Raw genomic sequence first — 10,746 nt, 5'->3', positions numbered from 1 at the left:
TTGGCCTTTGATCCATTCTCTTGGGCCTTTGCTTTTCCCACCTGAAATAAAAGAAATTAGATTCTATCAGTATTCTCAACAAGAGAAGGAGAATGTGTCCAATACTTCTTTGCTTGTAATCTGTCCCCCAGTGAAGAACCACTGCATAAGGTAATTTCAGAACTCATGTAAATACCTGAGTCCAGTTAGACCACATTGTAGTTCAAAGACAAGGACTAAAGTTTGATCTCCTTAGGGTCCATGCTGCTCTTACTAGTTTTCTCTAAAGCCTTTATTATTCCTGTTGTCTCAGAGGGAATTCTCAAAGTAGAAGATAACTGTTAGTTTGGAAATGAGACTTGCCCTGTCAAAGATAGAAAATCAGAAAGTTTTATCAGTTCCAGTCTCAAAAATACAAAATAAAAACAAACATTTTTCATAGTACTGCTTTTCTGCCTATTCCAGGCTCCCCTATGTCTTGAAAAATGTTATGGCCAAATGGAGCTTTCATCCCTGCCGTCTTACACTTCCTGCTGGCCTCAAATTGGGTCTTTTAAAAATGAATGATATAAACTATTTCACCAATGTTTTCTTGGGTATGCCACCCCATTCTTCCAAAGATACCATGGTTTTCTGATCCGATTTCTTTGCAAAAGTTCAGTGAAAAGGTTGCCAAGTGTTATAGAGAGTCACGGGTATAACCAGATGACGGCTTAGGCAGAAACAAAAGTTGTCTTTGTGCACCATCCCTGGGCTGAAGGATTTGACTTGATTAATCAGGTGAAGAGAGGACCCACCTGTGACTGTTGTCAAAGTGGCACATGTATATTGCATTCTAATCTCTTCTTTAACAATGTTGCATTTCCTCTAAAACAGTGAGAAATACTACTGTTATTTTCCACTTTGTAGCCAAACTCCTGTGCTTCTATTTTGTTGTTCGACAAAGCAGATCCTCTAGGTTGTGCAAAAAAAGCCTGACAGAAAAATGAGCATAGACTCTTGCCAGAAATAATGATGGGCTCTCAGCTTGAACAGTGCGGGAAGACCGGAAGTCTAGCAATTGTGACTAAGTTTTATATTTCTGAATTTCCTTTCCACCCAGAAACTAACAATAATTTTTTCAAGTATCAGACAAAAATGGGGTCAAGTACAGTATCTGGATTATCTGTTTACCTTGGTGCAAATCTTTCAAAACACATGCTATCGATGCTCTATGTCTCCTGAAATATGGCATCAAAGATGCGATGCTAAGATGTTCGTGGCAGCTCTACCTTTAATATCAAAGCAATAGGAAGGAAAAAACGAAATAGGAGAAACTGTTTAGATTTGTTCAAAGAAAATATCAAGAGGCTGCAATGATAGATATGCGTTATGATTATGTTAAAATATTGTTGCAAAAAAAAGAGTTGGAAGAATATAGGCCAGAAATTAGTAGGGAATATCTCTGAGTGGTAGTATTATAGGTGATTCTTATTTCATTTTTTCCTCTGCATTTTAAATATTTCTATGAGGTGAAAACATTGCACCTTAAAAGTCATCTAAAAATGTTACTTGGAAGAAAGTAGGAAATAAGGGAGAGAAGATGGAAGGGAGAGGAATGGGGGAAATTGAGCCCCCCCCCCAAAAAACCTAATTCCTTTGAATTTAAGATGCTTTCATTTATTTAAGAAGCTATTCAGTTTCGCAGCTCAGGCAACTTAGACCCAAGGAATCCGGTGAAGGAGATTTTGGTCAGGAACCCCCTTGCCCCACAACAGGCCAGATCTGTTTCCCAAGGTGGCTTTGACACACACTGCTTGACACAGAGCAGGGGAATTTTCAGACCTTCCATTGACTGTGCTCAAAGTGGCTCACTGAGAACAAACCCTGTGCTCCAGAGGTCTTTTGTTCTTTACTCCCCCTGAAGATACTAATCTTGCCACTCTCTCCCACCAGGTCTCCCCCCACACAACACCCTAGCATTTACCAAATCCTGGCCGTGGTTAAGGTTACAGCCTATAACTAAAACAGTAGCCAGTAAATTATACAGTGATTGGCTGAAATGCTCTACCTGGGAGGCACCATGATTTACCTGGGGGTCAGATACTAAAATTTAGAGGCTGAACAGGGAGGAAACAGCAGGATACAGTGAATCCCAGGTAACTCCCTGCTTACGTGTGTTTCTTTTTTACTTTGGTCATAAATGAAGATCACACTCATGCTAGTTTAGCCAAAACTAGAGATTTTCTTGATCCACGATACCAAATGTGGGGTATGTCTGAGTGATCGGTCCTTCTTTCCATGTGCCTACCTTATTGTTGCAGACTGCCTTTCTCCAAAAGAAAGCCATGATGGTCAACCGTGCCCAGGCTCAAAGATTCTCTGCTTCCTTCACAGGGGAAGGACAGGATCTAACTACAGTCCACTTTCAATATCCTAGAGAAAACCCAATAAAAATCCTAGAGAAAAAGCCCATTTTGGAAACATGTCTACCTCAGTGGAAAGGGCATGGGGAAGTGGTGAGGTTGTACAAACTATGATCATTGATCCCCTTATCCTGTCCTCAGAGAAGGGTAGCTTTCCAAAAGAAAAGAAATCACCATTCCTAAGAGAGAAAGCAAAAGAAACAGATATCCGAAACACTGGTAACACTAGATACTTCTTAAATGCTTTGCAAGATATCTCAGTTTGGATTACATTGTACATACTAAATTTTGAATAAGTGTCAACTTTAATTTTGTGTAATCAAAATGAAGATATGCATTTTAGTTAGAAAAGCAGACTGAAAGTCAATAAAAGGGTAAAAAGGAAGAGAAATAATATTTATTGTGAGCAAGACAAATAATATAGGTTGTTTGTATAGAGTTTCCACTTAATATAACTAACCTGTGAGGTAATGTTGGTACCCCTGTTTTATAGATGGTGAATTTGAGTTTCATAAAGGTTAACTAATTTGCCCAATTTCACACAGGTAGTAAATGATAAGGCCAGAGACCAAACCAGGGTGTGTTGAAGTCCAAAATCTACATAAATTTACCATCAAAGCTCTCTGTATCACTATAAAATGCATTTCAGCCCATCAAAATAAACTCATTTGTGGCTAATAACTCCCAAAACACATCCTTTAAGAAAAACTAATGAAAAATATTGTATTCTCCGATACTTCTATGGCTTTACAGAAGCCACTGTGATTTTTAAAAGAACATTAAGTATTTTGAAGTTATACCAATAGATACTTCTAGAACATCTGCTCTTCAAGGTACTGTATTAGAAACAAAAATAAAAATAATTAGAAAAGAAGAATAAGACAAAGTAATAGTCTTTGGCTGGCACTCCACTTATTTACTACATCCATTCACTTCTTCCTTGATGAAACATCAGGCACCTTTAAGCACATAAAAAGGCCTATGAGATTATCTTTTACTGGGCCACTAGAAAAGAAAAATAAATGAAGACAGCTGGCCTTTTAATATAGTAGAGACATCAAAAATGTACACAAATAAATGCAGCTGAATGTGTGATGTGCCAAGAGATACAGGAAAACAAACTTTGAGAATTCAGAAAAATTTTCTTTCCTAGCATGCCAGGCATTCCAGAAGCAGTAACACCTATGTTGCAGTTGGTAATATGGATGGGATTTTGACAGTTGGAGAAGGAGGCAAGGAAGTATATTGGCTAAGTGTATCTCATATAGAAAATTAGCCAACAAATGAGTAAGAAGTCCACATTAACACTAGCAAAGACAGACCCTTGCTAAGGTTGCTGAGAATTTGACATAGCTATCCATTGTTCGCCGTTGGCTTTTTGACATGTCTTGTAAGCATTTCTTGAAAGAAAAGCTTCCCTTATTTATTCAGAGATCTTATGCTATTTTCAAAGTTTCTTCATTATCACTCCACTTTGAACGAAGTCCTGTGCATTTCTTGCATTTGCTAGAAGTTGTGTGATAAGGATATTACTCCCACTCCTGGAAACTTGGAATTCTACTCTTATTCCAGTCCTGTTACTAAATCACTACATTTAGCAAATAACGATTTCTCTGCATTTCCATTGTCTTAGAGTTAAAATCAGAGTTAAGATCAAAGCCTTTTCAAAACCAGAAGGCAGGCAGATGGAATATTTTGCAAAATGAACTCCTTGGAGATGATGAAAGATAGCATCATGCAGAGGAACTAGGGCACAGTGTTATGGAAAAATCTGAATCCAGAGAGAGTCAGATAGACCCAGGGACACACAAGGTCAAAGCAAAGACCAGCCAAATGACTACATGGCAAGCATTTGGCTCCTCTATGCCTCAATTTCCTCCTCTTCAGAATGGCCATAACCACATGCACCTCTCAGGGAAGGTCACTATACTGGTCGCCAGCAAATGCAGCACTGAAATTTAACACCTTGATGGTTACCTCTGACTTCTCCTTGACACTAATGAAGCCTGTGGGTCTTTAAAAACATGAGGGTTTTTAGCTAAAAGACTAGAATTTTGTTTTTTTCTTTTTTACCATGTTGTCTTTCATGTTGCTCTAGGTGAGTCGTTTACTTGATTCCTTTTAAATCATTTTCCTCACTAGACGTTCTTGAAACAGAAAAGGCACAAAACCTGCAAACTTTATTTTATTATTATTTTTTTAAGATTTTATTTATTTATTTATTTGAGAGAGAGAGAGAGAAACAGCATGAGAGGGGAGAGGGTCAGAGGGAGAAGCAGGCTCCCCGCTGAGCCGGGAGCCCGATGTGGGACTCGATCCCAGGACTCCGGGACCATGACCTGAGCCGAAGGCAGTCGCTTAACCAACTGAGCCACCCAGGCGCCCAAACCTGCAAACTTTAAATAGCAGAGAATTTCTTCAAAAGTAAAGAGCAAAAGAAAGAACACACTCGAAACAAAATTGAAGATTTGAGTGAGACAATAATTTGGGGGAAAACAAATTGAGCAAATCACCTTCACTTTGCTCAGAAAATGGCATTGGCCCAGAGATTTGGGGGAAGCTATTTAACTCCTTTGAAACTTTTTTGCTCCAAAGTAAATGTAAAAATATAAATGCATTCTTGTCCCCAAAGATGTCACATTCTAATTCCCAGAACCTGTGAATATGTTAGGGTATGGGGCAAAGGGGAATTAAAGGTTGCAAGAGGAATTAAGGTTGTTGCTCACCTGACCTTCAGAGGGTGAGATTATCCTGGGTCATCCAGGCAGGCTCAGTGTAATCACAAAGATCCTTAAAAATGAAAACAGGCAGTAAAGGCCAGAGTGAAGCTATGTGAGTTCCACCAGCTGTGGCTGACTTTGAAGGCGGAGGAAGAGGGTCACAAGGGAAAGGATGCAGTCAGCTTCTAGGAGGTGGAAAAAGCAAGGGAACAGACTGCTCTAGAGCCTTCAGAAGGAATACAGCCCGGTTGACACCTTTATTTTGGCCCAAGGACACCCCTATCAGATTTCTGACCTACAGAACTGTAAAATAATAGATTTGTATTGTTTTCAACCACAAACAAATTGTGGTAATTTGTTACAGCAGCTATAGAAAATACATGATATAAATAAATATTGCAAGTTACATAATACTTCAGAATTATTTAAACGTTTTGAAAATTATGCTAAGCTCGGATATTATCTTCTAATGGCAAAATATACACGACTATATAAAATCAAAGAATACTTACTATTATCTGTTACTAGGTAGTGAAGTATATGGTATGACATCAATTTGAAATAAATAACTAGATATGAATTTTCATTATTCTCATCTAATACAAAGTCATAATTGATTCACTCGCTCAAAGACTAAAACACTGGTCTTTATAAAATAAACATAATTCACCTTACAGAGATTAGGTATTTGACACTTAACAAGCCTTGCCTATCACCCACCTTTCATTTCAGCATGCAAGCCAATTAACTACCAACAGGGCCTTCCCTATATAAGCACTAATATGTCAGGAAAATATTTATGGCTTTGTCCATTAAAGTAGCTAAAATAGAAATTGTTCAGGCAAAGCTTTGAGAAAATAGAAACCCAGGACTATGGAAATACTAATTATAAAGCAGCCTTGAGATTTTACTGCACTTGGCATATTGTGTTTTCCTGAAAGGTTATTTATGGGTATTATTTTTACCTTAGGGCAAGCTAATGAATTGCTGTGTTCTCAGGAACTTCTGCACTTCAGCCTCAGGAGTATGTCATAAAAAAGACATATTGCCCCGGTGCTCAAACATTAAAAACAAAGAGGAGATAGTCACACTGGCAAGTGCAAGCTGTCCTGGGTAGCAACACCAAGAATGTTCCTGATTTCTCAACGTGCAACACCCATGAGTTCCATGTGTACAGGGCTTCCTCATTCTTGCTGAGTTCTGTAGAAAGAAAAATGAATGAACAAAGCCCAGCCTGTGGTATGCGGGAGCCAGCTATGACCAGCTGATGAGAGCTGATTTTTAAATTTTTATGAATTTTGCAAGCCAGTTGATATCATTCTGGAAGCTTGAGATCAGCCAACACTGCAAATCAGGGTTGGCTGGTTGGGTGATTGGTTGGTTGTTTGATTTTTCCCAGAGATCCAGCTGTTCATCATTTACCAGCACACCACTGGCCATGACCAAAGGCAACTTGAAATCTAGTAAGTGAAACCGGGTTGGCCTTCTGAAGTAATACAATCTAGGGGACTTCTTATATGTCTTAGATATAACAGGTTTGTGTATTTGTAACTTTTCTTACAGGTGGCTCTAATTTTCTTATTCTAACATGTCACAGTTTTCCAATCGATGATAAGGTGTTTTGAGAAAGGGGTGGCTTCCTCCGATTCATGCAATGGCAACATGTGGGCTAATGCTAACTTGAGGAGGTTAACTAAAGTCGGAATAACTATGATATATGATTTGGTCATGATGGAAATGACCAGGGAGTTCAAATGAGGAGACTACATCCACTTGAAATCATTAGCAAAGGCTTCAGTAAGATGCATCATTAAGCTAGGTTTTAAAGATGGACAGATTTTTTTAAGATTTTATTTATTCATTTGAGAGAGAAAGAACGAGCACAGTGGGGTGCAGGGGGCAGGGGAGAGGCAGAGAGAGAAGGAGAAGCAGACTCCCACTGAGCAGAAAGCCCCTTGTTGTGCTGGATCCCAGGACGGGGAGATCACGACCTGAGCTGAAGGAAGATGCTTAACCATCTGAGCCACCCAGGCGCCCCAAGGTGGACAGATTTTTTTTAAATTTTATTTTATTATATTAGTCACCATACGTTATATCATTAGTTTTTTAATTAATTAATTAATTTATTTATTTATTTATTCTTATGTTAATCCCCATACATTACATCATTAGTTTTAGATGAAGTGTTCCATGATTCATTGTTTGCATATAACACCCAGTGCTCCATTCAAAATAGCAAGGCAAGAATTCCAAGAGACAGGAACAACTTGAGTCGAAGTGATAAATGGGACAGTTCTTCAAAGAGCCAATGGGGTTGTCTAAAATTAACCAGAGGAAAATTCACTTCTCAAAGTAGTTTGGGGCCAAACTGTGGGGATCTAGAATTCCAGACTACAAAGTGTACACGTTGTAAGTGCATTTAAAATTTAAAGGCTGATTCTCTGTCAGAAAAGGGGATTTTGCTAACGTGACACCAGACACCTACTAAACAACACGAGGACTCATGTCGGTCTCCTTTACCACTGTACCTCTTGGCCTGGTACTGCATCCGGCACGTCGTAGCACTCAAATTCTTTTCTGTTTGGAGACCATGAGTTGAGTTTATGTCACTGTACTTAATCCTTCTCCCACCAAACACACCTGTCAAAATATTTCCAATATATTCCACCTAAGCCAATCTTAAACTATTTTCTGAGTCACTTTGTAAAATGACTTAAATATCTTTTCCTCTGGTAAGACATTTTGCCAGTTAAAATTAATAGGGCACGTGATGTGATGAGCACTGTGTGTTATACGCAACTAATGAATCATTGAACACTGCATCAAAAACACGATGTACTATATGTTGGCTAATTGAATTTAAATGAAAAAAATGAAAATAAAATTAACAGGTTAAAGTTAAGAGGCAAGACTAGTGCTAAGCAGACATAATTAGAATAGGAAATTGTGACAAAAGACTAGAACAAGGGAGACTTGCTTATTAGTGTGGTTCTCAGTCTGTTGTGGGGCCTTGAATCCGAAGCAGCCAATGGTACTCAAAGGGAGGTCAAGGCAACACAAAAGAAACAGAGTTGAATAGAATAGGGGGAGGATACTTTAGTGAGGAGGCTCATTTAATTTCAGCTTCAGCATCACCTGTTCCCTGAAAAGAAAGTGTGCTATGCTGGAGCCCCTCCTTCTTCTGGGAATCAGGACAAATCAATGACAAAGTCCAGGAGCAGTGAGGCAGCAGGCTTGGAGCTCTATTAGATAAGGCCACAAGCACTAGACACAATAGATCAAGAACATTAACTATTTATAAATCAGGGAGAGATGGGACAGAAAGTGTCACAGCAAATGTCACCAGTTTCCCTTTGTCTTAACTTCCATTCATTACATAGGAACAAATTCCTGATCTTCTCAACTTCCTCCCAAATATTTCTGAGAGTTCTACGAGGACCACACTCATGTTCCATGTCAAACCAAGTCCAGCACGCTTGACCACTCAAGAATTCCCTCCTCTCTGGCTCCAGTTTTCTGCGAAAACTGTTCCTATTAATGCCAATTCTTAATGCAGTAGCTGTGCTCTGGTGCCCATAAAGGGGGCTACTGCTGCTAATCCCCATGAAAGGAGCAGACTCAGCTACCTGGTCCCAGGGATATGGCTCCCCGAGTGCTGATGCCAGACACCGAGGGCATGGTCATCTGACCTGCGGGCTCTGTCTCTTGTTACGGCCAGAGATTCCCGTTCAGAATCTTTCCATTGCAGCAACTACCATGTGATTGACACCTTATGTTCCCACCTTACACAAAGATTTTTATTTTAAGGGGGGAGGATATATATAACACATGCTTTCATTATAGAAGAAATGGTGCTATATATATATATAGTGTTTGTTTTCCTTGTTATTGCAGACCTCTTGATGCAAGACTCAAATTAGAACTAGTGACAACATTCTCAATGATAATTATCTCAAGGAATGTCAGTGATTTTCCTTCACAAAGGTACTTATTATACAGTAGTACAGAATATGATAAACAGATCCCTTCTGGCTACTGAAATGTGGCCTAATGTCCCAGTGTGATTTGTCAGGTAAAAACTGCTGTGTCCCAGTGCCCATTCTCCTTTTTTCCTTTTTATAACAGAGTTTCTGAGTTTTGTGAGCACATGGCTACTCAGCTAGAGACTATATTTTAAATATAATCAGGGGTTGTTGGACATGTAATTATGTTTCAGGGGTGGCTGGACATGTAATTATGTTTCAGCAAATAGAATGTGAACAGAAGCAGAGTATACAACTTCTGGATCATATTATTTAAGGAAATTTCTTGTACTCTATAATACATCCCTGAACATACACATGTGGTGTTGATGAGCTAGTTTCAGTCTGGGCAGGTAAAGTCACAAGAGAGATAGACTCTGGGTCCCTGGCAAAGCTCACTCTGGGCCTATTCTGGACTAATAAATGAGAAACAAAATTCTATCTAGTTTGAATTTGAGTGTGTTTTATTAGGGGGACAGGAGTCTGCTTGTTACAGCAGCTCAGCCTGTGTGCTAACAAATACAAGGAGTCATTCTAAAGTCATCTGTGTCCAGAAGGAAGAAACAAAAGTTTAAATATTTGTATAGGAATGCCCAGAGAAACTATATGATACAATCTTAGGGATCATGCAGCCACTGTGAGACTAATATCTATTGAGAAGAAAACTGTGGGCTTAAACGTTAGATGTTATACACTACAAGCCATATGACAGTATGGCAATCAGTCTTATTCAGGACTTAATATGACAAGAGAGAATTATAGTAAAATAAATTTTCTGGTGTCTTTTGCAGCCATTTCTCTCATATTAACTCCCATGTCCTCATACTCAAATGATCAAATAAATAAAATTTAAAGGACAGTTGAATGTGTCCTGGTAATCAATGCTAGCTACTGTAATGAAGATTCTCCCAAACTGGAAAGCACAATCAAAGTTTTGTTCTCCTTCACCTGATATCTAGTACAGCTGGGCATTTTCCCTGGGTGTTCTTCTCTGACTCGTGACTGTTATCTGGCTCCTTCTAGCATTTTTACCCACCATCTTGGAATTCTTTGCTTCCCACCAGATGGACTGGGTGGGGGGGACATAGAGAGAGATCCTGGGGAAATCACACAGAACACCCAAGGCTAGAAGTGAGAGCCAAAATTTTCACTCACGTTTTATTGACCAGAACTAGTCACAAGACTGAGAAATGTAGAGAGCTCATTGATAGTCATGAGTATCCACAGTCTCTTCCACAGCAGTCATTTTGAGTGCTTTGGAAGGCAACAGCCCTAAACATATCAGTTATAATCTGCTGTTCCTGAAACTCCCAGTCCCCTGCAATTCCATAAAATATGCCCTGAAGTATAAACTGTAACATATGCCAAATAGGAAGGACTCAGGATAGCCCCCATTTTACAGTATTGGCCCTAATTTTATGAAAGTTAAGAGGTTAAAATTTCTTTTTTCTTGATCCCCTTCACCCATTTCTGCCCCCCCTCCCCTGCCCCTCTACTCCATTCCCCTCTGGAAACCGCCAGTTCTCTGTATCTATGAGTTTTGTTTTGTTTCTTTTTATTTGTTTTTTAGATTCCACATTTAAGTGAAATCGTATGGTATCTGTCTTTTTCTGTTTAACT

This window comes from Mirounga angustirostris, unplaced genomic scaffold (genome assembly GCF_029215605.1).
Source record: "Mirounga angustirostris isolate CCGP_5_RB_7025 unplaced genomic scaffold, mMirAng1.0.hap1 SCAF_1, whole genome shotgun sequence".
Classification (NCBI taxonomy): Eukaryota; Metazoa; Chordata; class Mammalia; order Carnivora; family Phocidae; genus Mirounga; species Mirounga angustirostris.
This window is presented reverse-complemented; position numbering follows the sequence as displayed.